The 26974-nt window shown below is 33.2% G+C and overlaps 1 protein-coding gene across 2 annotated transcripts in view; it reads right to left on the bottom strand.

Annotated features, from left to right (window-relative positions):
* Window positions 1–24592, bottom strand: part of LOC119069825 (octopamine receptor beta-2R-like) — a 133437-nt gene extending 108845 nt beyond the window's left edge. For both annotated transcript variants that reach the window (XM_037173987.1, XM_037173988.1), the window contains exons 1-2: window positions 24051–24592; window positions 9509–9553 (exon numbers count right to left, since the gene is read on the bottom strand). The gene's annotated coding sequence lies outside the window, so the exon portion shown is untranslated. The remainder of the gene's footprint in view (window positions 1–9508; window positions 9554–24050) is intronic.
* Window positions 24593–26974: the final 2382 nt, after the last annotated feature.

Below are 26974 nucleotides of genomic sequence, written 5' to 3' on the forward strand. Positions count from 1 at the left end.
TAGGGACCTGAATAATCTAGTAGCGAATAAATTTTTTCAATTTATGTCAGTGTTCATTTGAGTTCATTTTCATCCAGTGTATTAGGTCCCTTATTTGACGTTTCGAAAATGAACCGCTCCTGCCTGGTTTATTTTACTCTGCAGTGCTCTTATCGTAAGGACTAAAATCGGTGTAGTAGGTAAATCAATTACGAGGCCCATACATTTTATCATGGAGCTTAATGCAACGTTTTTCTCAAAAAGCTAACGGAATTTTTACTTTTCATCGTAGAGTTAAGAAAAATGATTAAATCCCATCAAAAGTGTGGTTTCATGTGGACAGCTCAAAGCTTCGAATGTTAAGGTTCCATTGGAATTAAATACATATTCACCGACAAAACCCATACCGTTGACAGAATGAAAATCATTTCACTTGCATATTTCAAGTGAGGTCGGGTTCATCAATCATTGTTCCAACCAGGAAACACAAGCCGAATAACTCGAATAGACTGAATTAAAAGCAAAAGCGAGAGAGGCAATACCATCAGTATCAGATGTTCATTTTACATCCAAATCTGACAGATATGGTGACATATCAAAACACAAAGTGTACTTGTTTGGTCTGGCTTTTATGAGAGTGTATTATAAAAATAAAAATAAAATGAAACATGAAAAAGTTTTGTTTGAAGTAGACGTGAATATGCTGCACGAATAAAAAAAAATGAAAGAAAAATTGTAAGAACTTCCTCGAAATAAAAGTGTGTTTTCTATTATTATTCTTTTATGTTTTACAATTTGTTATAACCATTAGGAACATGCACTTAATGATTTTACTTTTGTGAAAGTTTTATGGGATTTTTATTTTACGTAGAAAGAGAGAGAGATAAGGAGTTGGGGGCTTGGAACATATGTTAAACTTTCAATTGAATTACTGTTACCTGTGTCACAAAAACACAAACAAGAAAAAGGTTTTCCATTCTGAACAGACAGTAGAATGGTTCATGTAGCCGGTGAATTTATTAAACGAGTTTATGAAATTTGTCCTTTGCAGTTGATACACTTCAGCGCATTGTCAAAATGATATTTGGCTCTTAAACGTAGCCGCTTAAGTTCTGTAACAAAATAATAGATTTCAATCTTTTAAAAAACATTCAGCAAAGCTGCTCTCATAAATAATATACATGGCGGATGGAAATTGTAGAAAGATAAAATTGTTTAGGAATTCCTAAAAAATGAACTTTTTTGTATTAATCTAAAAAAAACGCCCGAAAATCGTTTCTATAAAATCTGAAGCCAGTAACCAACCTCAAAGTTCATACTAGAAATTTATATTCTTTCTGCCAGAAAGTCTTTGGTGTATTGAAACAAAGATAATTTCTTGTAAAAGAAAATCATTCAAAAATTCACTCCTACTCCAGTTCAATATGCGGACATATTTTTGGGGAAATATTTTTCTATAACTCGATAAAATTTGCAAAATTTTCCTCAAAATTCTTTACAATTAACAATAATACTTTCTCGAGTTGATTGTGAGATTGGATCGGCTCGGATCAGTGTTGATCATGAATGAAAGAAGCAAAATTTCTTGTTTCCTTTCAGTATATTTCGGATGTTATTTTGTTATCCATCTTCAGCTATAAACATAAATAACATCGCAAGGATATAAGCTAAATACAGAGTATTCTGGTCAAGTCACCTTTCTTATCAGTTTCGATTAAATCACATAGAAACTTATGGTCTAATAAGACTCAGACTTATGTAAACAAATCGATTATCACAGCTACGGTTGTCAACAAAACAAAAACAAAACTACGTCATGATATGATCCTCTTGTCAGATGATGGCAACAGTCAAAGCACTGTCGCTAGACAGTGCGTTGCAACAGTTGAAAACTTTATCTCGTATGAAGTTGCTTGAATGAATTCATCACATTGGAATAGTTCGCATGCAATTTGTAGTTCTGTGCCGATTCACCGTATAACCAAATGTAACATGCTTCTAAAGTCTTTCGTCTATACCAATCCGATTGACGATCTAAAATTTTTAGTTCTTTCTCGGAAAAATATCCGGTTCATGAGTTACATTTTCAAGGCAGTGTCTTGTCAATGCTGTTTTGTCGCCTGGTACAAACTTCGTCTTTATATCATATTCATGCTCTCTCTTTCTTGTGCAAAAACATCTCTTCGTTTCTCCTATGTAGAACGTCGAACACATTTTACATCTTATCGTGTAGACGATGCCTTTCCTCAACATCTTCGGGATCTTGGGTAGATGATCTTGGGGTAGATCATACAGGAGTAGATGTTTCGCTGTTTGATTAATGTTACAATTAATGATCTACTCAATTGTTAATGGCAAATTCTCACAAATGTTGGAAAATTTCATAAAAACATTGGTATATTTGCTTCCAATAAGAAAAATTACTTGCGCAATCTTATTTGATTAGAACATCATTCGCGAAGGACCAGAGAATATCAGTGAACTTATCTTTTTGGTTTCACAATCAACTGAGAACGGAAAAATGTTTACCACTTAACTTAACGCTTGAGAAAATGAGAGAGAAATTGTATTATATTTTCCGAAAATTGTTTTTGGATTTTTTTTTTTTTAGTTTATAATAATTTGGTAAAATACCGTAAAATGTCTTTCCAAAAACCGTCCCTGCTTACTATTGCTGCACTTTTTTGAATTTATGGTAGATTTAATATTTTATATACATAAGTCGGCAGTGTTATTTCTACGACAGAACCAACACCCGATGACGATGAATTTTCCTTCACTACCGAATATTTTCAATTTTCGCCAGAAGAAAATATTTTTTCAGAATAATAAAACGAAAATAATCTCTGAATTTGTGGCAGGTAACGATAAACTGATATCTCTCGCATGTTGTGTGTGGTTATATATTTTTAGAATAGCAGCAAGCGAAAGACAATCAACGAACAGAGACATTATAAAACCGATAGTTTTTCAAGGAAAATCTCAAAAATTCGGAGAACATATTCGAATTTTATGGGTTAGGCTGTTCATTTATCTAATTTAATCTATGGCCACTTAACTAAACTCATTTCAATGGTTTATTTATTGAACAATTGAATGGTGTAAATGATAGAAAGAAAGAAAGAAGAAGTTTATGCACGCACATAACACCCTCATTTCCCAGCAAAGTATACATCTAACTTATCAAGACAATTTGTGTGCATTACACCCAATAAAATATCCAATATCTACTAACATGTACATGTACGTGATGTGTACTCAACACATCCCACTTAAAACTCCACTAGCCTTTTGAGTTTTCGTTTCGTTTACTTAATAATAAATCGAATGAAGTAAAAGACAACAAAGCGAATGAAACAGAATGGATTCAACGCTATGTACGGTGAAATCCCTTTTTGAAATAAAGTCAAAGCTGAAGAAGAATTGCTTTGTGTGATAGATCTTTTTACCTCTAGCTGTAAATGTACTTAATTTTCAGTTATATGCACTGTCAGAGTTATATATATTCCTGATGAATTTCAAACGCAATCATTTAGAATTAGCTCGATGTCTGTGTGTTTGGATGTGTGTATGGTGTGTATGCGCCTGTGTGTTCTTCTTTTTATTATTATTATTATTATTCCGTTTTGAAACAACATTAACAAGAAATATAAATTTATTTTAATTGCAGCGACAGACCGACAAAACCCGTATACAAGAAAATATCTATACAAGTGATAATTTGCGGAAAATTGTTTAAAATGTGAAGTGCTATACGGTGGCACAGAGAACAGTGGAAATTATAAACGATTCTAAAAATAATTTCATAAACGACGCGAACACAATAATCATTTTGTATTACGGTGGAGAGTATAACACAAAATCCAGCCAGAACAATGTGTTGCTTAATTATTTCGTGTTGTTGTAAAATTTAACTCAATCTCGATGCGATTTGATTGATTTGAATGTTATTGTTCGTATTTAGTAATGCTCTAGCACAATGTGCACTTTAGCTCATCAAATTTGCCGAATTTATAAATTGCATCACTGAAACAAATGCATTTCCTGCATTAAATACAGTCCAGTTGCAACGTACCGGTCTTCAATTTTATTAGTTCAGATATCTGGGAGGATATAACAATTTAAAATGTTTCATTGAAAATCTTTTACTTCAATTGTTTTAACATAAAGTTTGCAATTTTTGCTGTTATAAAGGGAAACTGGAAACTATTCAGATGACTAGCCGGATTAAGGGCGAGCCGTAACGTGAACTTTCCGAAGCTAGTACTCTTTGAAAGAAAAAAGTAAAATCGTTCGACTGGTGAACTTTTTGCGATTGGAAATTCTTGCAATTAACTTCTTTGTTCAGTTCGATTCAACATATGTATTTCTTTCATAAGCTTTTTTCGCCATTGTATCTTGGCTTCGAATCGTTTAATAGAATGAGTGAATGAGGTACTAAGTATGTTTTTCTATGTTCGCATTCTTCTGAGAAAATTATGAATGACACCACCAACTGAGGAAATATTAGTTTTATTTCGATCCATATATTCTCGCTATGAAATTAAATGGATAACGCCAGCGGCTTCTGTTAATTAATAAATTTTCTTCTTACATTAGACTGAACTGTTATTCATATTCAGGCTATTATTTGGTCTATAATTAGCAGCCCCGTGTTTCAGAGCTTATCACTACTGAGCAATAAAAAAATTAATTTATTTCGGCGGAAGTGCACACACATTCAAATAAATGCGTTTCCGCCGAAAAAAAGACATTTTCAAATTAACGACAACTTTTGAATTGACTTCTGCCATGCGATAAATCATAAAAGTTGTGATTTAAGGGTCTACTCCACTCAACAAAAAGTACTCCGTGTACTCCGTGAGAGAGCCGTGAGAGAGCGAGCTGTCAAATAATCAAAGAAAAAAAATGAAAAAATTCAATTTTGTCTCTCACACGGAGTACTTTTTTGGTAAGGGGAAACTAAGCATTAATCTTTAGACTGGTGCAATTTTCGTAAAATTTTCAAATTTGTGATTAAATCGAAAACATTTTGCGATAATGTCTTATTGCTGACTTCTTATTCTACGTGGAATAATTGAAATTATTTGAATCGGATCTAGAGATATGGTAGAAAAATGTCATCTTAGATTTTATTGGTGGATATACGTTTTGTACTATGTCAAAGCTATTTGCCGCATCTTCAATTGGTTGTTTTTTTAATATTTTTTTGGTCTGTAAACATTCATAAGTCAAATTTTAGGCTTACAGCAACCTGCAGTAATTGTTAGTGAATAAGAACTTTAGGCTTTGGAAGTAAATTTTAGTATAAATCTTAATTCAATGGATGTTTTCCTATTATTTCCTCATTTTTCCTATATTTTCCAGAACATTTCTCTATTTTCCCGAAAAATATGCAAAAATTGGAAAAACGTGTGAAAATTTGTATACAAATGAGTGAAAGTTCGTTTTATTACACCGAAAAAGAAGTGGAAAAAAAACATTCACAGGCCTCTCCTCGGGTTGACAATTAACATCTCGTGCAAAAATTGAGGATCCTCCTCCTATACATAAACTCTTGTTCCTGACTTGTACCTAAACTGGAATTTTGCGCAAACGATGTGTTGTTAATCTCTAGTTCGCCTCGGTTGACAACTTTCGCATCTTCGTACGAAGCTTAAAGAATGTTCAATTTCCTGATCTGAAAAAGGATTTCACCCAGAATTTAATTAACAGTCAGCTATATCCGGACTATGCTAACGTGCAACGCATTATGTTATTAAAACAAACAAACAATTTAATATAAGCAAACGAGTTATTAATGTATAAATATGGATAAAACAAATCGTGCATATTTAATATACACAGTCTAGGTATCTATACTACCGAACGATATAAAAGTTTCAAATTTGTATCTTTGCAGCAGCAAAAACTATGACATAACTATTAAAAATACACACAAAACGAAAATAATTCTCTTTCATATGCATTTGTTTGATGTTTATGAAAATTATGGTATCATCGTTGACATTACGAATTTATCGTCATAATATATCTGAAATGGTAACGTTAGTGTGTACATTGTACATACAGTGTACATCTATGATTTGTGGCAGTTATTTACCTTTCAATGCACAAACTTCTATGTGATTATGGTCAATATCCATCTACATACATTTACACAACTATAATTGTACGGTAAATACATCGCACATGATGGAATTTATGTGAGGATTAATTTCTGTCCACACACAGTTGTTTTATTGGAAAAAAAATTGTGAAAAAGATTTTAACAAAACTAAACGAACCAGAATGAAGTGTATTTAACTTCGTTTAACTTATGGGTAACACGTGCGCGTTACATCTTTATAGAATGTGCGTTAATGTTTCGGTCACACCCGCCACACCACATTATAATAGTTTAATTCATAAGCTCTCGATAAGTACCACCCAGTTTGTTAATAATTTCAATTCGACCTGACTCGTTAAAAGACTTCCGGACTTTTTTTGGTAGTTTTTGACCGTCCCCATTCCCTAAGTCTATGTTTTTTTCTTAACCTTTAACATTGTTTTGTCCGGTTTTGTCGACCTCTCTCCCTAAATCTAGACGTCTTTTATGGACAGTCCCTATATCTGATGTCAAATGTACGAAAGTACGAATGAATACCTCTTGTGTCGTTCCTTGCTACTGTCCAATCGTATTAATACGTCACGTTTAAATCAATTTCCTCAATCAATCTATCGAACCAAAAAATTTATAAATTCAAGCAAATCAATTCCTCAAAAATATTCTCTTACAATCTGTAGACCAGTCATACAGTTTTCTAAGGTAAAAAAAACGTAAAGTGATTGAAGTGTACATTAAAATCGCTATATTTGCCACAGCACCGGTACAGATCTATCATAAACATGAATGTTTACCTCTAAAGTCCTTCACTGCATCCACTTAAAACGCTTTCATTTCCCATTAACTTTTGTTATTTAAAACAAAATGATAAAAGCATTTAACCGTAACGACACCTACAGTTCCGCAGTTTTAAGATAAGATTTTCAGACTTGACTGTATCAATTGAGTATGATAAGATACGTAATATATCGTACACTATGTGCCGATGATAGATAAATCAGAAAATCCATCAATTGATCTTTTTGAAGTAAAGTTCCTGTAATGCAATTATTGCCTTTGCGGTTCATTTTTAAGCCAACTGTAAACCCTAATCCCCCGATATTGAAAAATTCTTCCCAATATATTACACACATTCCCGATGCATTAATCTGCACTGAATATAAACAAACAAAAAAAAACATGTTGACGACCGATTATATTTGGAATAGTTTTTTGTTGTTGTTCTCATTCTTTCTTCATAATATGCATGATATAAGTATATACCATACGTACATGATTGTGTATACAGTGTAGGTATGGTACACTGGAGAATAGTATGACAAAATTGAATTTTTTTTTATACAGCGTATGGTATATAAAACGTAAAAAAACATTTGTTATTTTGTGTGATAATAATGCCGATTATAGAAATATGCACGGTCGCATAGGTAACCTACTATTGGAATTAATGTTCGAGTAAATAATGTTAAACTTTTTATTTAAAAAAAAATACAAAAAAATAGACCTATCAATGACAATCATACGGTCGTTGATGTAAAATGCAAAAAAAAAATGTTGAAAAATACATCTATATGGGATCAAATAAACAATTACGTTTGGAGTGAGACATAACTCAATTTTGTTGGTTTGAAAATAATAAAAAAACAGAGAAGAGTCTAATGGAATTAATTTGAAACTGAATGGAATTGATAGAATAAAAAAAAACCGCGTGGTACAGTTAGTTTGTGATACGGAAAATGTATTTTGTTTTGTTGGAAACGTGCAGCATTATCGCATTGTACAATTTCGTTTTTCATTTTATAATAACATAATAATGCATCTCTACTCTTTATAATTTTTTTTTTGTAATTATAATTCGGGAAAGACAATACACGATCGTACAGTGATACCGTCAAAACAATAAATAAAATGAAAACCAATTATGCAATCGAAATAATTGTTCGTAGACAATTAATGTGGTGATGCAATTCGAATTAGCATTTCCCTGTTTCTTCCGCGCCTTTAAAAGTACTTTTCTTTTCCCAAAGTAATTCGTAGGTACCAGCAACATATTTATTAATAGTGTATTACACGCAATACCGGACTGGCTCGAAAAAGCCCATCGGGGGCTCCATGTAACTCAATTTAAAAAGGCCCACAAATTAAAATTTCATACAAAAATCCAAAAGGCCAATCGGGAATCCCACGAATTCACCCTATGGCCAGTCCGGGCCTGATTACACGTATCATTAAGTAGGATCAACAACATCTGTCCTCAGTGTAAACGATCTCTTAAAATTTTCCTTAATTCTTTTATTTGCGAAATTTTCACCAGCACTAAACTTTAAGCCAAATTATACGATCCATTACAGAAAATATAAATTTATTTCAAATAAAGTATGAGAATTACAAATCAGAAAACATGATGATCACGAAATGAGTGTTATATCCGTGACATAAAGTGAACGACATCTCAAATGTCTCACTGTCAAATTTTTCTGAGAATTTTATTGTGTCATTGCAAATTCACAATGACATTCTCCGAAAAAAATGACATTGAGACATTTGAGATGTCGTTCACTGTATTTGGCGAATTTTTAAATTGCATCTCTTAAACAAATTTATTTCTTGTACCAAATACAGTCCAGTAAACAAACGTACCCGTCTATTTTTCATTTTATTATCTCAGTGTTCTGGTAGTATATTAATCTCTTAACTCTTAAAATCACATGTCGCCATATAATAATGAAATCTACTACTTCTTTTGTTTAGCATCATCTAGTGTTTTTTTTACAAAATCTTTTACTTCAATTTTGTTAACATAAATTCTGCTATTTTGCAGTGTAAGACTTGTGACCTTGTCACACGATTATAGTCGTTTAAAGGTGTGCGATAAAGGAAACTTCAGGTACATCATAATGATTACAAATTATGTGGATTCATGATCGCTTAATACAAAAGTCAAGCATCTCATATTTCATATAGGACTAATTGGATCAGACTTTGTCTAGAAAAGTATCTTATACTTAATGTCGAGTCGAGCTACTTAAAAGCGAGAAAAAGTATATCTAAGGACTATCCATATTAGTCATTAATTCACTGCAATTCACCAACATGCTTTCCACCAATTAAATTTCTTAAAATCATTTTGCGCTTGCAGCTACTTTTACTGACATCGTTTACACACGAAAAAATGTAAAATACTTTCGAAAGCTTTTAATGTTCAAATGCAAAAGGTTAAACGAGACCGAAATGAAATTGTAATCAAATAAATAAAACATCGTCTCGGACATAACGTTATGGATTCAACAGAAGTGGGTTACATAAAATACACACCAAAAAGAATTTTCAGTAAAAAAATTTTTTTGCTCATCTTTATACTATTATGTACAATTAGAAGACATATTTACGAAAATGATTATATGCGCCTTATAGTATACTTACACCAGATATCGTAGGCCCTTCGAAGAACACACGAAAAAAAGAAAGCTGAAAAAAGAAAGAAAACCGAAATGAATTTAAATAACTCGGTTTATTAATAAAATATTCATTTTAAGAACAATTCGAGAAATTTTGCCTTGAATTTCCAATGGTTTGAAAACCGCAACCCGATGTGAATATAAAAAGGAAGAAGCAGCAGCAGCAAAAAAAAATAACCAATTATAATCATGGTAAGATACGCAACCATACGTACGTATAATTTAACTGTAAATATGAAAATAAGAAAAGCCGAACCGCAAAAAGAAATTTAATGCCAGGAATATATACGGAAATGCTGGTGGAGCGAGCAGAGCGCGCCTCAAAGGCAAATCATTAAGATAATAAAACTGAAAGGTACGTATGTATATTAGTTAGTATTTGTGTTGTATCTGTTATGTTCAATGTTCCCATCTCCTGGGAAGTGAGATGAGAGCACAATATTTTACGATCTTTCTTCGGTTTGATGTTATAAGTTTAGGGAAATTAAATTGGAAAAGGTATGAACAAGAATATTATACATTTGTTTGTTGGCATTTTTTCTTCTTCTGTTCTTCATTCTGTTGCTTTCATTTTATTATTACTCTGACTTGAAAAATTGGTTATTAAATTGGAAGAGCTTGATGAAGCTCCTTTTGAAAGGAAAATGTTTTAATTTTTCAGCCACTGCTTTTGATTTATTATGTTTTTGAGAATAAATCCGAAACCTACTAACGAAAAACATGTGTAAATTTATTTTTTTTACGAAGATACTTAAATTTTATGAGTTTCTTTTTATAACTTTGCGGAGATAAATACACCAGTCCGCTTGAAGAAAACAAAAATTCGTTATCAAAGAACGCAAAAAAAGAATGGAAAAGAAACGGAAAATTTCTGATTTTCTGCATTGAACCTTTTCGATAGCAGTAAATAACTGTGAAATTAGTTTTTAATCGATGGAGTTGTTAATTTGTATTTTATGTTGTGCGTACAGGCGGTTTTTCTATTTCGGTTCGTTTTATTTTATTGGAAGATAAATTGTTAACTTTAAGCGAAAAATGTTTTCACTCTAATACACAGAGAGAAATTAAGGAGATGATATTATAGAGATTGCGATTTGTACTTATAACTGTATCAGTTTCAAGTTGTATCTATAAAATCATTGAATCTATTCCTTCAAAAATGTTGTGTCTGAAAACATTTATTCCCAAAGTACCAAACAAACTGCCGTTGAGAGTAGTCCTATTATGCATATTGGGTTACTCTCTGTTTAAGGAGTTTAAGGACCATCAAAAATTCGATCATAAAAAAAACGAAAAATTGGGGCGCATTAAAAAAAATCATTTTCATTTCGTATAATGATAATTAATTTACAAATAAAATATTTCGCTCAAATTTCTCGCGGGTGGGATATTTCCCAAAATTTAAGCTACATTTCCTTTCTGAATGGCGATGCTGATTCTTTGAATTAAATACGATGTAGCATCAGTAATTTTACTTCCAATACTTTTTATCAAATCCATTCCAAGCTTTCCTATGAGTCACATGAGGCTATGACCCCTGATGTTTCAGTAGCAATAGGAATGAAAATGAAATGATGGGCCAAATCCAAATAATGACTGACATGATTGGATGATTCATTCAGATACGAAGGCGCAAAAGGGCCCCTGCATGTAAAATTCCACAGCAGTGGGATCTCCCTCTCGCCCATGGGATTAGAGTCATTCCGTCTGGAAGTTTTCCATCTGGCCGAGAACACCCAGGTGGTTCGAGAATAGCTGGCACTTTAAAAGATTTTCATTTTGATGATTTTCTTGGATTTACAGAATTTTCTAGTTTTCCAGAAAAAAAATCTGCTTGCAGTTACAAAAAATAAGTTATAACCACATTTTTTTGTAGGATCTGATATTTCCAGACCCATAGATTCTAACAGCTGTTAGAAAACGAAAAAACTTTTCGAAAATTTGTACGCATTTTTTTGTCTCTTGTTCACAATCCATCCAATTGACAATCCGCATAATAATCAATTGACAACAGTGACTGAATCGTTTCTGTACGAAAAAAAATAATTGTACAGCAATCCTCTGTCTGGTGCAATTTATATAAAAAATCAATTCACTCCAAACTACTTTAATCGTCAATAAAATAGAAATTAAATAGCAACGAAACATCAACTGTATGTGATTTGTCCTCGAAAGTGTAAAATGATAAGTTGCATTTTTAAAAATAAAATAATTTCGGAGAACTTTCCAATAGTTTTATGCGATGGTGGCAACAACAAAAGAAACATAACCGCAAAGAAACTTGACTTTCCGAAAGACGGAACAACGGCTATTAAAAGATGTGAGTCTATCTCGTCTATCTGTTTGTATATAATAAAACATTTTGGCAATGCAGCCAAGTATTTAAAAAAAAATGTGCGTTGTAGAAATTGTGCATAGTGCAATTACGATAGCATGTACGTACGTAAGCGGTACAATACCGAAACCAAAACCCGACAATGGAAACACTTTTCCACCAATAGGTCATTTTTTGTCATTGACACGTATTCTATTTGTGACTTTCCCTTCGGAACCAATTATCCATATGTCACGCTTTACGATATAAAGCTGCAACCTTAAAATGGGAATAGAGTTCTAAAACAGAGTTAAATTTTAAACTAAATTCGTTTTTCCGCATTTTTCACATTATTATTAAAGAGTGCTGTAGTTCATGATCCAATTAACCGATTTTCATAAGCTCTTCTTCTCCGCATTGTCTAGACAATAGCTTTTACTATGCTGGTGCATGTAATAAGGCTATTACATGTATAGGCAATAACCTTTACATCACTCGCATAGTAAAACGTCGTACTACACACGGAAATTAAAGTGATATCTCGTATCACGATGAGTAAAAGTACCTCGGGCTGCCGCCCTCGGATACTTTTTCTCATCTGGATACGAGATATCACTTTACTTCCCTTGCATAGTAATGTACTATTGTTTTATGGTTTGGATAATTTGTCTCATCTTCGGTTGTTAATCCACAAAATTTTAAGCGAGGCCTAAATCACCTACACTCTGCTGCCTGCTGACTGTTAAACGCAACAAAGAAGGTATTACTACTTACTGTTGAATATAGATTCCTGAAGCAGGCTCAAAATTCGCTCAAAAATCGGGCTTGTCCGATTTCACCATATATGACCTGCCATAAAGGTCTATTACCGCCATGGTTAGAATAACTGCTTATTATGTAACATTTATTAATGTGATTATTACTATTTCCAAATGAAAGTCCGTTCATCTACCCTACCCCACTTCACCCCAAAATATCTGTCTGGATTTAGTGCAGTTGGGTCTGGGTTTTGGTAATACATTTTTTAGGGAAATAATTTTTTTTTACATTTTGAAATGTGTGGGCGGGTTCAAGTTGTTACATGCTTGACTAATTCCTTTAAGGACAATAAACTGCTACCCATTCAGTATCTATGACTTTTCTGAATTTCTTTTTTGTTTTATATAAGTAAAAAGGTTTCAACTCTTGATCTAATACGATTCATTTAGGTTGACATGCTAAACTACTCGACACAAGTTACTATCAAGTGAACTTCAACGTTATGTTGAGTGCAAAACTTGCCCCACAAAGTACATTGAGACGGAAATCCCTTTATTCGAAATTATTATGTCGTCTTTATAATATACCAAGAAACTAAAATTTAATAGAAATTGTTGGCATATTGCTTTGATGTAATATTGCTCCTGGATTTCTATACATGACGGCGTCGTCGTCGGTGCAAAATATGTGGATATCACATTTTTTTTTGTCTCTGAGTATTGAAAAGGTTACTTTCAATTTGAAAATATCTATATATCGCAACAAGAAAAAGAACTTAGAAAGTTTTTGTTTCTAGTTAAAAATCCTATTCCATTAAATTGTAAATCGTTTCTGACAAATCCTCTTTGTTCAATTCGTGTTCGATACACTTTTGTATTATTTACTTTCAATGTCTGATTGAATTTTGTTTTCTATCCAATCTGCTGTCATTCGAAAAGAATTAATAACAACACTCAATCCACTCAATAGTAATGAACACAGCATGCAGAACAAATTACAGTCTATGCAATTACGGTAGGTATCGTTGAACTCGATTTGAAAAATGTTATATGTCCTTTTTCGGGTAACGATAGTGTTTTTCCTAACGCATGCTAAGAGGCTTTTTTAGCGAACGAGAGGTTCGAGACGTTCGAATCGAGTTCGCTAAAAAAGCTTCTTAGCATAAGTATGGAATAACGATTTGTTTATAGTGTGACGGAAATGAGCGGCGACGACGAAGTCGCGATATTTAGCCAAAAGATAAACAAAGTTAGTTTTTTTCTTAACGCGATGATTTCGTCGCAGTCATAAATAGAAAGAAATTGAATACAACAAAAGCCGTAGTTTTGCATGTGATTTTACCACATCGAAGCATAAAAAATACCCTCCAAGTACTAGTTTAACCTAGTCAAAAACTGGTGAATTATCCATAACGACGAGAAAACTAATGACAGGCTCTGGGTAATATTATACTTTATATAGGAAAATGCATGTTAAAAAAATTGAAGTACGAGATTTGTAACCAACCGGTTAAAAATATCGTTGGAAAAATAGACAAGATAATAATACTGGTCATATGCTTGCCGTCTGTAACAGGTTAAGATCTTTAAAATCGCCTTCTAAAGTAGTTGCAAAGAAGTCTCAGGGAAATTTTCAGGAACTGTTTGTGGAATGTGGGAAACATGTTCCAAAATTTTCTTCAATTTTTTAAAAAATATTTTGCTACATTTTACGCAAAAACATTTTTGGGAAAAAAAAAGTGGAAAAAAATAGTCCCTGAAGACACCAGGGATTATTTTTGTGAATTTGCATTCTAAAGATTCTGAAAATTCCAATTCATTCTGAAAAATTCAAGTTCCTAAAAATAACCCCTGACCTACACTGCAACAACTAATTCAAAGTAAGATGAGATGTTATTCAGTAAAATCCTATCAACAATTAACATCAATTTTGTTTCATTAAATTAGTAGCAACTACAACCTTAACCTATAACTCTAACTATACCAGTCAATGCTACCGAAAGCTCTCATGTATCAGCCAAAAAACCGCTTTTGTGGAAATAAGACGCTGGGTTCTGTGTTCACTTCTCGGTTCACTTTCAAAACAAATGATATTGCTGGAGGTGATGCTCTCGATCCGTAAAACTTTTTCTTATGAAATTATCTTAATTTAAGAGAATTGTCATATAGTTAAATAACTTAGATATCACCGCGTTCCCGAGTAATTGGGACGCTCTGGTTCAAATTGGTTAGTTAACACCAGACAATGGTTTGTGCAAAGTGTAATTGAAGGTTACTACCATCTTCCACTTGTGACGACGTGTTATATTTTAATGTCGATTTAAAAGTTTTGCGAATCGAAGCTGAAAGCGTCACCTCCAGCAACAAAGTGAAGGTGATAACGCAAAATAGTTACAGGATTTGTTTGGAAAAATGACTTTTCGGCTAACCAATGTGTTTATTTTTGGCATATAAACTTTTCTGGAAGGGTTGCCACAGCTTAGATTAAGTTCTCATCGAACATTATCACTAAGTCTAATACATTTGTTTATATTTAACGTTCCCATTCATCGACATCGATAATTACAAGTTCATCGAGAGCCAAAAATGAAGAACACAATTTCGCAAGAATTACAAAACCGTACGAGAAGAATCATAATTTCTCTAGTGTTACATTTTCTCCAGAAACAATATCGCAAATTGTGACCGTTTCAATGCAATTACGAACGGCAAGCATATTATAGCGAATTTATCTAAATTTCTTGATGATGCTTTTACATCCCACCAAAAAAAAACAACATTTTACTGCAACCCATATAAAACGTCTGTGTCGTTCAAGCCATTCCAAAGTGTGCATAGCACAACGACGTAACATTTCTCGAGTGTGTATGCGAGGATTAATGTGATTTAATAATGAAATGATTATGAGAAAATAATTTCTCTGCTCGTTCTAATGGTTCGACGGTGGTAAAGGTGCATTGGCGCAAGTTGTACGCGATTGAAATACAATACTAAATATAATGTTCAACAGCGATTAAGTATATAATCTAAGCAGTAAGTAACGGGTAAGCTTCTGCTGATAATGATGCATTTTAACGAATAGAACTCTATTGGATAATGGAGTTGGAAGCATTAACTTTCGGAAACAGTTACAATATATGTTTTACTGAAATACTCCGATGGTATAGAACGATACAAGACCATACTTCATAGTCAACCATTATCTCAATTTACATTGACATACACCGAACACTTTGTATAAGGCGCCACACTTTTAATTAGTTTTCAAGTTTATCTGAAAACTTTAAAACTTAGTCGCATAATTATATTCTCTTCAATTTTAATTTATAGTTATAATCTACGTTATTCCTACTAGAAATATACCTTATGGCTGGCTTTCTCGTCTGTTTTGTCTGTGTATATCATAATAAATTAAGATAAAACTTTACATAAACGATTTATGTTTTGTGCTTGTAAAAGCGATAATAATATTATTTAGGATGAATCGACTGCAAATATAGTGCTAATCACCCAGAGTTTTAGTTAACTTCGAATTGTTGAAATGGAATTGAAATCTTTTTTCCGAAGACGGAACAGAACTTAGAGGCAAAATCAATTCAATTGATAGAAGTTTTTTGCGACACACACCACACATAGTCTAGGCCCTTCTTTTAGAAAAAATAGCTTCATTCGCCATCACTGTTCTGAAAAAGACGACTTTCGAAGAAAAACAATCTGTCCCACAACGTTTCATTCCCAATCTGAAAAGCCCGAAAAATGTAAACCGAGCGGATTGACACAAAGGACTGGACTAACATGGCCAAAATGTTAATTAGGCAGGCACTTATCAATGGGGTAAATATTGTACGATTTGAAACTAATGATAGCTTGAAGAGTGATTGTACAGCGTAAATTTATTGCATTACGACGTTGTCCAAACAAATCTGGCATATTTCAGTGGAAAAAATATGAATGGCTGTCTCCAGAAAACACTTCATTTTTGAAAAAAAAAAAAAAAAATTGGGACAATGAAATCGACTACCTTGTGATAATGAACACTTGGTCTATTGAATGGTTTTGGGTTTATCGATACATAATAGTATGTCTGCTTGTCTAGGATATTATGTATATTTTGTATGTGTAGACGAAACGAAAAATTTAAGGTAATAATGATACCAATTAGGGTAAAATAAAGCAAAAATCGTAAGCCGATGGGGTCGTTGGAGTGAGGAAGTTAAATCGGAATTAGGTATTTTTTGTGTGCATATAAATCAAGTAAAACGATTTTCACTTTTTCTTTTTACAGACGAAGTGCTAATTTGAACCTACTGGAATCTTCTCTCAATAGTTTTGTAAAACTACAGAGACTTACAGGTCTAAGACAAAAATCTCCTGCGGCTGTGTTTAAATTTTAAAGTTTAGGTTTTATTTGCCGATGCCGATGAAGAGCGAGTCTTTTTTGCAAACACTATGCATTACAGCTTGTGTTTGTACTGTAGGTAGTAATGTCAAAATGACACCTATTTTACCAGTATTGCTTGCAAGTGGCTTGTATTGGTAATCTATCATCATGTGCTTAAAAATCCTGAGTTTCGAAAATACTCAGAAGATAAAAGCTCCTAGGTTGATAAAAAAAAGTAAAGCCATTCGGACATCGCCAGAATGCTCATCATTCCGGGTCCGAGCTTGAAAATATTCAAGATAAAAATGATTACGTGCACAGCATTCTAGTACGCCGCCTTTACGTCAATAATTTTTTGTTTAAATTGTATTTTTTGGACCAAGACAGGAAAAGTCGATTTTTTCAGCACCAGTTCTAAGTTTTCCTTACGAGTGGAGCGAGTAATGAATTTTAGGACCTGTGTTGAAAACATCATTTTGATATACAACGTTTTATGCACAGGACAACTGAAACAGATAAACACAAAAGCTAAGCTGTAACCAACGTTAATGTCATTCATTTCGATACTAGTGCGGAAAAGTATGTCAAATACTTTATGTTGCCAAAATTTTGTCACTTGTAGTTTTTCATTTGTAAAATCGCTATTTTGGATACCGTAGTGGTTTCAATTTTCGATTAAAATGTGAAATTGGCAATGCAAACGGCTAGCAAGTGTGGGTGAAAAGATTTCTTTGTAATTTGATGGATGAACAGGTCATCCATTTCGATATCAAAGTAACCCACGAACATATCGACCGAAACATTTCGACACGGCGTGTTATGTGGCCAAACTCGTAGCCGAACTACAATCGCCGCAAAATACATTTTATTTATTCATACTTACATTGACCAATATCACGCCTTATGTACGGATACGTACATAGGTGGTATAGGTTCATGTCGATTGTGGAATGTGTTTGATTCAAAGCGGTAATGTTATTCGATGAGAAATTTCCATTAGATTAAAATGTTTGGATAGCGGAATCTCTTTCTTCATCATATTTCATGACGACAAAACCACATAGTGATGTGCTTTAATAACTAAATTTTCACCTTCTAATCTCCTACAAAAACTGTCACCAATTATTTTGCTACCATACCAAATTGACCCAAAAAATGTACGATGCACCCTAAATACTGATACGATCGCAATAAGACTTTGAACTGGTTGTTTTAACTTTTGTCCATATAACATATACGTTGCAAGCTGTTTCGCATACATTATATGGCATGTTCAGTGAGCATATGAAATCACAGGATATAAGATGCGGTGCTCAGCTCATCAAGGGTGGCACATCTCAAGAAAATCACTTATGTGGAAAAATCATATGTCCTTTTCCTTCGAAATTTGATTGTCGTAAACTTGCTCAATTAAACAAAATGTTCATAAAACTGTGATCGTAAAGGCCAGTGAATTGAAAACAAAATAGAATTTATTTATGTCATATTATTAAAGACGCCAATACATCCATACACACTGCCGGTGTGTATATATATGGAATGGACGCACAATCATATCCGAACACTGTTAGGAGTGCTTGTTGATGGAGAAAAGTTTTAGTTATATAGACATTTCTTTTTCTTCCTGTTTTTCCTCCTTTCCTGCTCGCTTGTACCAAACTCATTTAATATGAATCAATAAATCATTGAACATTAAAAATAGTTTCGTCATAAATCATCCCAGTTTTCGAATATAATACTAAAGGGGTTAACTGTTTACGTATGTAAAATGACAGCGGAGAAAAAATGTATTAATAAATCATGCCGGATAACATCTTTTCGATTGCAACTTTTTCATATGTAGAAATGATCTAGACTGTGGTCTGCCAGTGCAATAATACTCGATACTCGCACGAGAAACTTTTTAACTTGCCCAAATTACTGGAAAACCTAGAAACTTTTCGAGGAATTTTTTGAAAGTGGAATAGATTCCGTCGGAGCTATTTTTTAGCGATGCTTCGTTTGCATGTCCAGATTTCCCTTTTATTGACTAGTGAACACGAAAAGTCGAAAAAGTGTGTTCTGTCTGTACTGCTGCTACAGGCTATGGACATACATATGTGGGGGTTCATTGGATAGGATACGGGCAAAAAAATCCCTCTTCAGAATTCGAAGAATTTCGAAAAATCAGTTTCATCAGATCAATAATCTGCTACTTCGTTAAGTTTAGCATGCATTTTGCGAAAAAGAAAATCAGATTAGCTTGAGGTCGAACGGTCTATTAAAGATTGTGATGGTTTCGCTAGTCTAATCAGTAGATTCCACCAAATTATCATTCTCTCAAAATAGCTAGCTCCATGATTGAGATGCTCTACTGTTTCCTTATGATGCTTCTTGAAACGGAACATTTACATTTCAAGAATACCATTTCGCTTACTGCTGAGTTTTTTCTTTTGCCAAAATAAGAAAAAAAAAATCGAACTTAGAAAAGAAATACATTTTATACGAGTACAAAAGGTAACATCCGCTGTAGAGCAACCTTTACATCTATATCAATCATAAAAATGTACACAATACACTGTGTGTGTCCTCGTCGTAACGCTCCGAAAATATGTGCCCATTATGCGACGGTCTCTTGATATACAATAAACGTTTAATATTATCCCAAATTTAATCATACGGTTCACAAAAGGAGGCTTTTTTGAATGGTTATGGTGGCTTTCTTAACGAAAATATTCCGAATAGACCAAATATTATAAAATACAATGAACTTTTGCCTCTTGAGCAACAGTTGATATTGAAAAAAATAACCAGCATCGCCACAGCATCATTTGTTGGTAAAAAGTCAAAGCAATTTACTGAAAATATTATTTGAGTAAATTTGCATCACTTTTTCACACAAGTCAGTGGTCGAAAAGATAAAGGCGACAAAGAGCTTTATTAAGAATTCAAAAACGTTAGATCAAATGTCATCGACAACGTAAATAAGCAGCGACAAATGTGATATGGTTAATTCGAGAAGCTATACACGTACGTTACTTCTCAGAATTTTACAAAATTCAATTGAATTCTACAGAACAACAAGAGAATTCCGAAGAAGTTCTTATGAAAAATAAGCAAAATCTATATTATGAAGTAACAAATAATAATGTTTGTTCATCTGGTGTCAAAATATCGCGACTTCGTCGCTGATTTGAAATGAGTCACACTATAAACAAAACGTTGTTCCCAACTTACGCTAAGTGGCTTGTGCTGGAAGCCTCTCGTTCGCTAAAAAAGCCTCTTAGCCTGCGTTCGGAAAAATGCTATTCTGACACCGGATAATACTATTAGCAGACATCCATAAATACCGTCAGCACTTTCCTCGAATTTTTCACGAACTTTTCACATAGAAAAAAGAGAAATTCACCTTTTCACACTAGAGTCCAAATTTCCTGTAGTGAAGTGCTGACATATTTACGGATTTCACAGCAACAGAAGTAGCAGATTCTGTGAAACCTTTATCTGCCGTTTATAAAAGGTTAATACTGAACCATTCCTTTCTATCACATCACCTAGTCACCACATCCTAGTGGAAAAAACTCGAAATTTTCTAAACGTTTTTGCTTTTATTCAGAGGGGTTCTGAATGCAGACCGCCAATAAGTATATTAAAAACGTGACCATATAAACTTCGAACCCTCCTTTTTCGGACTATAATGTCAAAATCATGCAGGCGTGCTAGACATGCAATCATCCGTACCATTACTTACTAAATGTGGACAGACAGAAGGAATCATAAAACTTACTGACATATTTCTGGCCAAGACATTCTTTAAATCGATTTTGACCATGAAGCCATGATCGCGCATTGTTGGCCAAATGGAGAAAAATGTAACCCACAACCAGATCTAGATTTTTCTCCATTTGACCAAAAATGAGCCATCATGGCTTCATGGTGAAAAATCGATTGAAAGAATGTCTTGGTCGGAAATATGTCAGTAAGTTTTATGATTCTTCAATTTTGATAAGAAAATAAAATTACCTGGACCTGGGACCTGCGAACATTTCGGTCACTCGACACTTTCTAGTATTTGTCTGTTTTTAACGATGGGATCCAAAATTTGAACAGAATAGAAACTTGTACTGGCTGTAGGCATGCATAATAGAACTGTAGTCCCCTGTTTAACACTTTAATCTACATAATATTAGCGACTAAACGAGAGAGTAGTTCATTTCAACAATTTATTTCATTTTTACCGCCCACTTTTAGCAATTTGAAAAAGCCTCTAAACGAAAGCTCGTTAAACTTTCCGCCGGAATAAAATCAAAATGATGTCCTTTAGCAAAGCATCAATTTTGTTTTTTTTTTCTGACGATAATGCCCAGATATTACTACCCATCACATGCCTCCCAAGCCATTAGCTTTTTGAATTTTACTTGTCAACATCAAAACATCATGCTTGAAAATTTGCATATCATCGCAAAAACAAACTTTAAAAAAAAAGTATAAAAAAATGTTCCATGTACAAAAAAGAATATAACAGGTAACGAGAAATGTATGGTAGCATCTCCTACATACATATATACTCTACCCAAGTCAGTTGCTCATCGAATTTCATATTATACCGCTAACGAACTGTGCACGATCGAAAATATTGGAGGCTCCTCTCGGTGCGGTGGTTTTACATATGGTACAGATAGAGGGCACACAATTTATTTGATTATATGAAAAATACATTCCGGCTTTGATAAAATAAGTATGAAAAGTAGGTATTAGAGGTATAGTACTCACGCTGTGTATGTATGGTATAAATATATTTTGGATATATATTTATAGCATATTGTTTGAACGCACATTCGTGCGTACAAATTTTACTCGTTACCGAAGGAAAGAATGAGAAATATATGAAGACAAAAAAAATTATTTAAATTTTATTTGAGACAATAAATTTCCTTTGAGGTGTCATTAAAAACATTTTTATGTTTATTTTTTTCGTAGAACACAAGTGCTGTTTGTGAAACTTCTGTTTAGGCTTAATGATGTTGTTTGAGAATACGTTTTGTATTACTATTAGAAATGAACTGAAGAAAAAATTATCTCAAAATTTACTAATGAATTGGATAACCAAATTTGTGTATTATCTTATTAGTTGCACAATAATTAGAAACGCGTATGACTATGACTAATAAATGAGGGAACAACAAATTTCGTTTAGCATTGTTTTTACTTGATACTCATCCACCAAATGAACCGAAGAAATTTTCTTAGCCGGAAAATAAATAAAGGAAAAAACTATGTTACAATCGGCCAATATTATACACAATTGTCTGGAGACGCAATTTAATGCACATACAGTACAAGCTGAAGAACTGCACGCTGGAAACTTTCTTTTCCTATTATTTATAAGAAACTTCACAGGTTCAACCAAGATTCACTTATGTTTCTCTAACTTTGAACGCACTCTTGTGCTTCCATAAATTTTGTTGAAGAATGGGAAAGTTGTTGGATATTTTGTTGTTAGAAATATAGTTGATTACGTCCGTGTTTGGACATTTTTCTTTTTGACAAGTCTGCGCTGAAGGCGAGTGGAACATCTTCATAGTATACTTATGTAGAACGCTTTACCTTGTCGACAACCACGACTTGAATAAGCGATTAGATCTGGCTAGTGTTCTTATATATAACGAAAAGTATGATAGAAATATTGAAGTGACAGATTTTGTATCAAGACCTAGAAAATGTCTGTACAAATGAAGTACCAGATTTAATGGTTGCGATTGCTAAGGTAAAAGTAAATCTGAGAAAAGCCGAGGTCAGAAATCACAACTGACTTTCATACCGAATACACAGTAACTACAAATTATGAGATATTTTACAACCCTGGGCCCCAGGGCCTGTGGTAGTTCCATAATAATCCATTACTCCACGGTATAAGATGTTTAAATGTCTATTTCAATTGTTATGGAAACCGACATTTTTCAAACGTAACGGCTCTGACTAACATGCCTATTGTAAACTCAATGAAAAGCCTTCATCTTCATAAAATTTCGTTGAATTTTGAACGAAAATCTTAAGTATAGAGATACTGATGAGTGACCACGGTATTGTATAAAAATTAGGGACTATTTTTGGTAAAAGAATTTCCCATATTTTCTGGTTGTTCCCAAATTGACACAAAAAAAATTACCAAAATTTGGGAAAATGGGGAAAAACCAGAAAATAAGGGAAAACATTTTCACAAAAAATAGTCCCTGACAAAAATGCATCATTCACTTTTTCATATGCTAGTGAATGTATCCTGGCTTCCTAACTATTGTATAATGTAATATAATAATAAAAAAAAATCGAATCAGACATCAAAAATAATTATAATTTTCATTGAGTGGGCCCTCGTTAACGATCGTTGGATTTAATTCTATTTGAATGAATTTTCATCTTGAAAAATTGTGATCTTTATTTTTGGTAAAGTGTTAAACATAACCGATTAAACAGCACACGAAAGAAAATCCATTTCACATCACTGTCAACACGCCGTAAATAGCGTTCTTTTTATGTATTCCGATAAAACTCGTTAAATTTTTTGAACGTAAACTGCGCCACCGTCTTACACCCCGAGAGTAAAAATATTATTTGCCTTCCGAATTGCGTATAAACAATCCGAAAAGAAACAGCAGAAGAAGGAGATAAGAAATAATTTGATCATGAAACAAAATATCAATAAAGTGAACGAAAAATCGAAAATCAGATTACAACTATTTACCAAAGACCGAAAAAAGCAAAAGAGTTTTCTGCCGTTTCTTTCACCATTTCCTTGCCATATATTTCCATCTAATACACCCAATATAACATCAGACTGCTACAGAGCCGTTTTCAACAACGACTGTTTTCCCAGGTCGTCATCATTACCAGTGAGGTTATAAAAAAAGGAGGTTATTTATTGCCGACAAAAAGAAATAACACCAAAAACGAAAGGATTTTTGTTCTCCGTATCGTCGGAATGTAACACATCTCAATGCAATGTGTTGGTAGAAAGTAGGAATCATTTCAAATAATAAATAAATAAACGAAAAAAAAATCTATTTTATGTACTTACTTGAATCAAAAGTTTTGTATGAAAATCGCCTCCAGTTATCGAAAAGAAACTAATCTTTTCTTCTCGTCTTGAAACTGATATTTTACAAAAAAAAAACTTTTTATTTATGTTATTAAGGAGATTTGTGTTCCCTTTTTCTTTTTTGTTTCGTTATTTAAAAAAATATAAAACAAAAATTGCGTTACGGTTTTTCACACAAGAAAAATTTATCTTAAATTTTGATGTTGGAGGTTAAAAAGAAATGAAAAAAGAAAAAAAAACTTTTCTTCTCAATAAGATTGAAAAGGAAACCGAAAAAGGATATGCAAATAACTAGTAGTCAAAGAATATTATGGGGCTTCACTTTTAAACTTTAACGATAAATTTGCACACAGTACTAGCACAACACAACACTTTGATGTTATCCATTGAGTCGGTTATTTATTTCTATTGTATACATTAAACATCGATACTAAAATTTATTTACTTTTTTCCGGAAAACTTATTATTTTTTATCCCCATCAAAATAGAAAAACTCTCTCTCTATCAAACTTTTCTATACAAATAAAAACTTTAATTTAAAAAAAATATTTTTAGTTTAAATTTTTAGTTTAAAAATATTTTTTACTTAAAAAAAACTATTAAAAAATTGTGACCGACACATTTAAAAAAAAATATTTCCCCACGCTACACATTTAAAATAACTATCAATTTTCGTTACATAAATATTGTGGTAGTATATGCATCATTTTACTATAATTGTAACTATGGATATATTATTGAGATATATATTATTTTTGTGCAAACACTTCAATCTATTCTGACTGGTCGATTCAATTTAAGAACAACCAACATGGCTCAGCAGTATCCCGTCTAAAACTGGGAAAAGCAGAGAACTTTAATCTAGCTCAAGCGCGCGGCTGTTAAATTCAAATCGAGAGTGAGATTGGTGGATAGAGAGTGAGAGCGTGTGAGAGAGTTGTGTGATAGAGCGACGCATCACCGACGGGACCAGTACCAGTATATTTTCATTTTGTGTGTGCACATTTTAGATATGGGAGAGAAGCCGAAGAGAATATTAGTATATTTTGTTTTGGAAAACTTTTTTCGATTCGATTAAAACGGAAAAAAATTTCTCGGGCAATGTTTTGTGTTGAAGCTTTTTCTTCTCTCAAATTTTGTTGGTTGGTTTTTTTTTGTAGATCAAACTACAAGTAGACATTCAGTGTATGGCAATGTGTTTATGAAGATATACGCTATGCACGAAATGTACTCCATGTACCAAGCGTGAATTTTCTGATTCGAATGCATTCAGACGTTAAGAAAAAGAAGGAAAAACAAATTGTAGGAAAATAGGAGAGAGTTTGTGTAAGAAGAAAATTTCGTTCTTTTCGAAATGCTTATCATTGTGGCATAACTATATGATATTCATTGATATGAGGTGAACTTAATCCCTCTTCAAAAAGAAGACGAATGTAGTAAAAGCACAGCTACACAGTTGGGATGGAAGATTATTTTTTTTCCAGATAAATAAATATTTCATTCGACCATATGCACCAAACATATGAATTCGTTTATTTGATTGGAGATGATGAATATTGAACGAGTTTATTGTTCCTTTTCATCTGGTTTTTGCAGCGTCTGTACCAGTATCGATTTAATGATTGATCTTATCACTTTGAGCGGAAAATACGTCTACGAATAAGTTCTTGATTTTACTGAGAATTCCCGAAATTGAATTTCTCAAAAATCGGCTCTGAAATACGTGGTCTTTTTGTTAGCTAGTAAATTTTGGTGCAAAGATGCATCTTAGTAATGTTTTGTTAGGTATCTTATGTTTTCTCTTAGAGCTGACCTAAGATTCAACATTATAAATTGATTAAGTGCTATGTCATCAGCACCACAATTTATTGCTTCTTATATCTGCTTGCAAATTCGTTGTTTGGGCAAGTGCGAAGGTCACAGATTGAGCCTAAGACGAACAGAAAGTACATCAGATATTTGGTACTAATTATGTCTCCGCCTTAAGTTAGACTCAAAGATTACGTACACAGAATTCATCAGTATATGAATGACGTGAAATATGTCATTCTTCTGAGCACTACACAAATTAAGTTAGTGTGCTACCCAGCTTAAGTTAGTGTGCTTTCGGATGTCACTTTAATGCTACACATTGGAGAAAAATCTCATGCGAAATCTTCCTCACTGGGCATTCTTGGTGGAAGGTTAGTACGTTCTGGCTCAGCACAACTCCGTCAGATGTTTTACCCATCCTCACACTTGGCAAAATCCGTAACAGTTCCAAATAAGGACGCAATCTTCTACTGCATGCTAGCGGGAGTTAAACATATTTTCACTTCCATAAGCAGTTAAATAAAGAGCACTTTACCACACGCTGTCATGTAATAGTATACTACTTACCAATGGGACAAATGATGGAAATGGTACTTCTTGTGTGATCGAGGCGTATCCGAGGTCGGTAAACACACAATAAGTACCATTTTCATCATTTAACCCATTGCGAAGAAAGGTAAAGTTTTGCATCCGTACAGTAAAGTCAGCTTTACCTCACGTCTTTGAATAAAACCAATTTCTTCACATTTTCAAAATTTTCATTATTCTTCACAGACTGTGATAGACTACTTTCATGTACAATCTTTGCGAATCAGTCTTCATATACAATTATGATAATGAACACGCATAAAGAACTAAAACAGAAGATGGGAAACAGCGAACAAATTTTTTTATGTACTCTCAAAGTATTGTGGGAAGAAATAGCTTCGCGTCGGTGGTGGTTGATGATGAAATATGTCAGTATTATCAGTTTCGGAGGGGTGAGTATTTTCACGTTATACGTGTAGTTGTACAAACTTTCGAAAATCCTTTTCTCTACATTCACATATAGGGAACACGCTTCATAGAATTTATGCTTAAAATTTTCAAAG

The sequence above is a fragment of the Bradysia coprophila genome, assembly GCF_014529535.1.
Source record: "Bradysia coprophila strain Holo2 chromosome X unlocalized genomic scaffold, BU_Bcop_v1 contig_39, whole genome shotgun sequence".
NCBI classification, from domain to species: Eukaryota; Metazoa; Arthropoda; class Insecta; order Diptera; family Sciaridae; genus Bradysia; species Bradysia coprophila.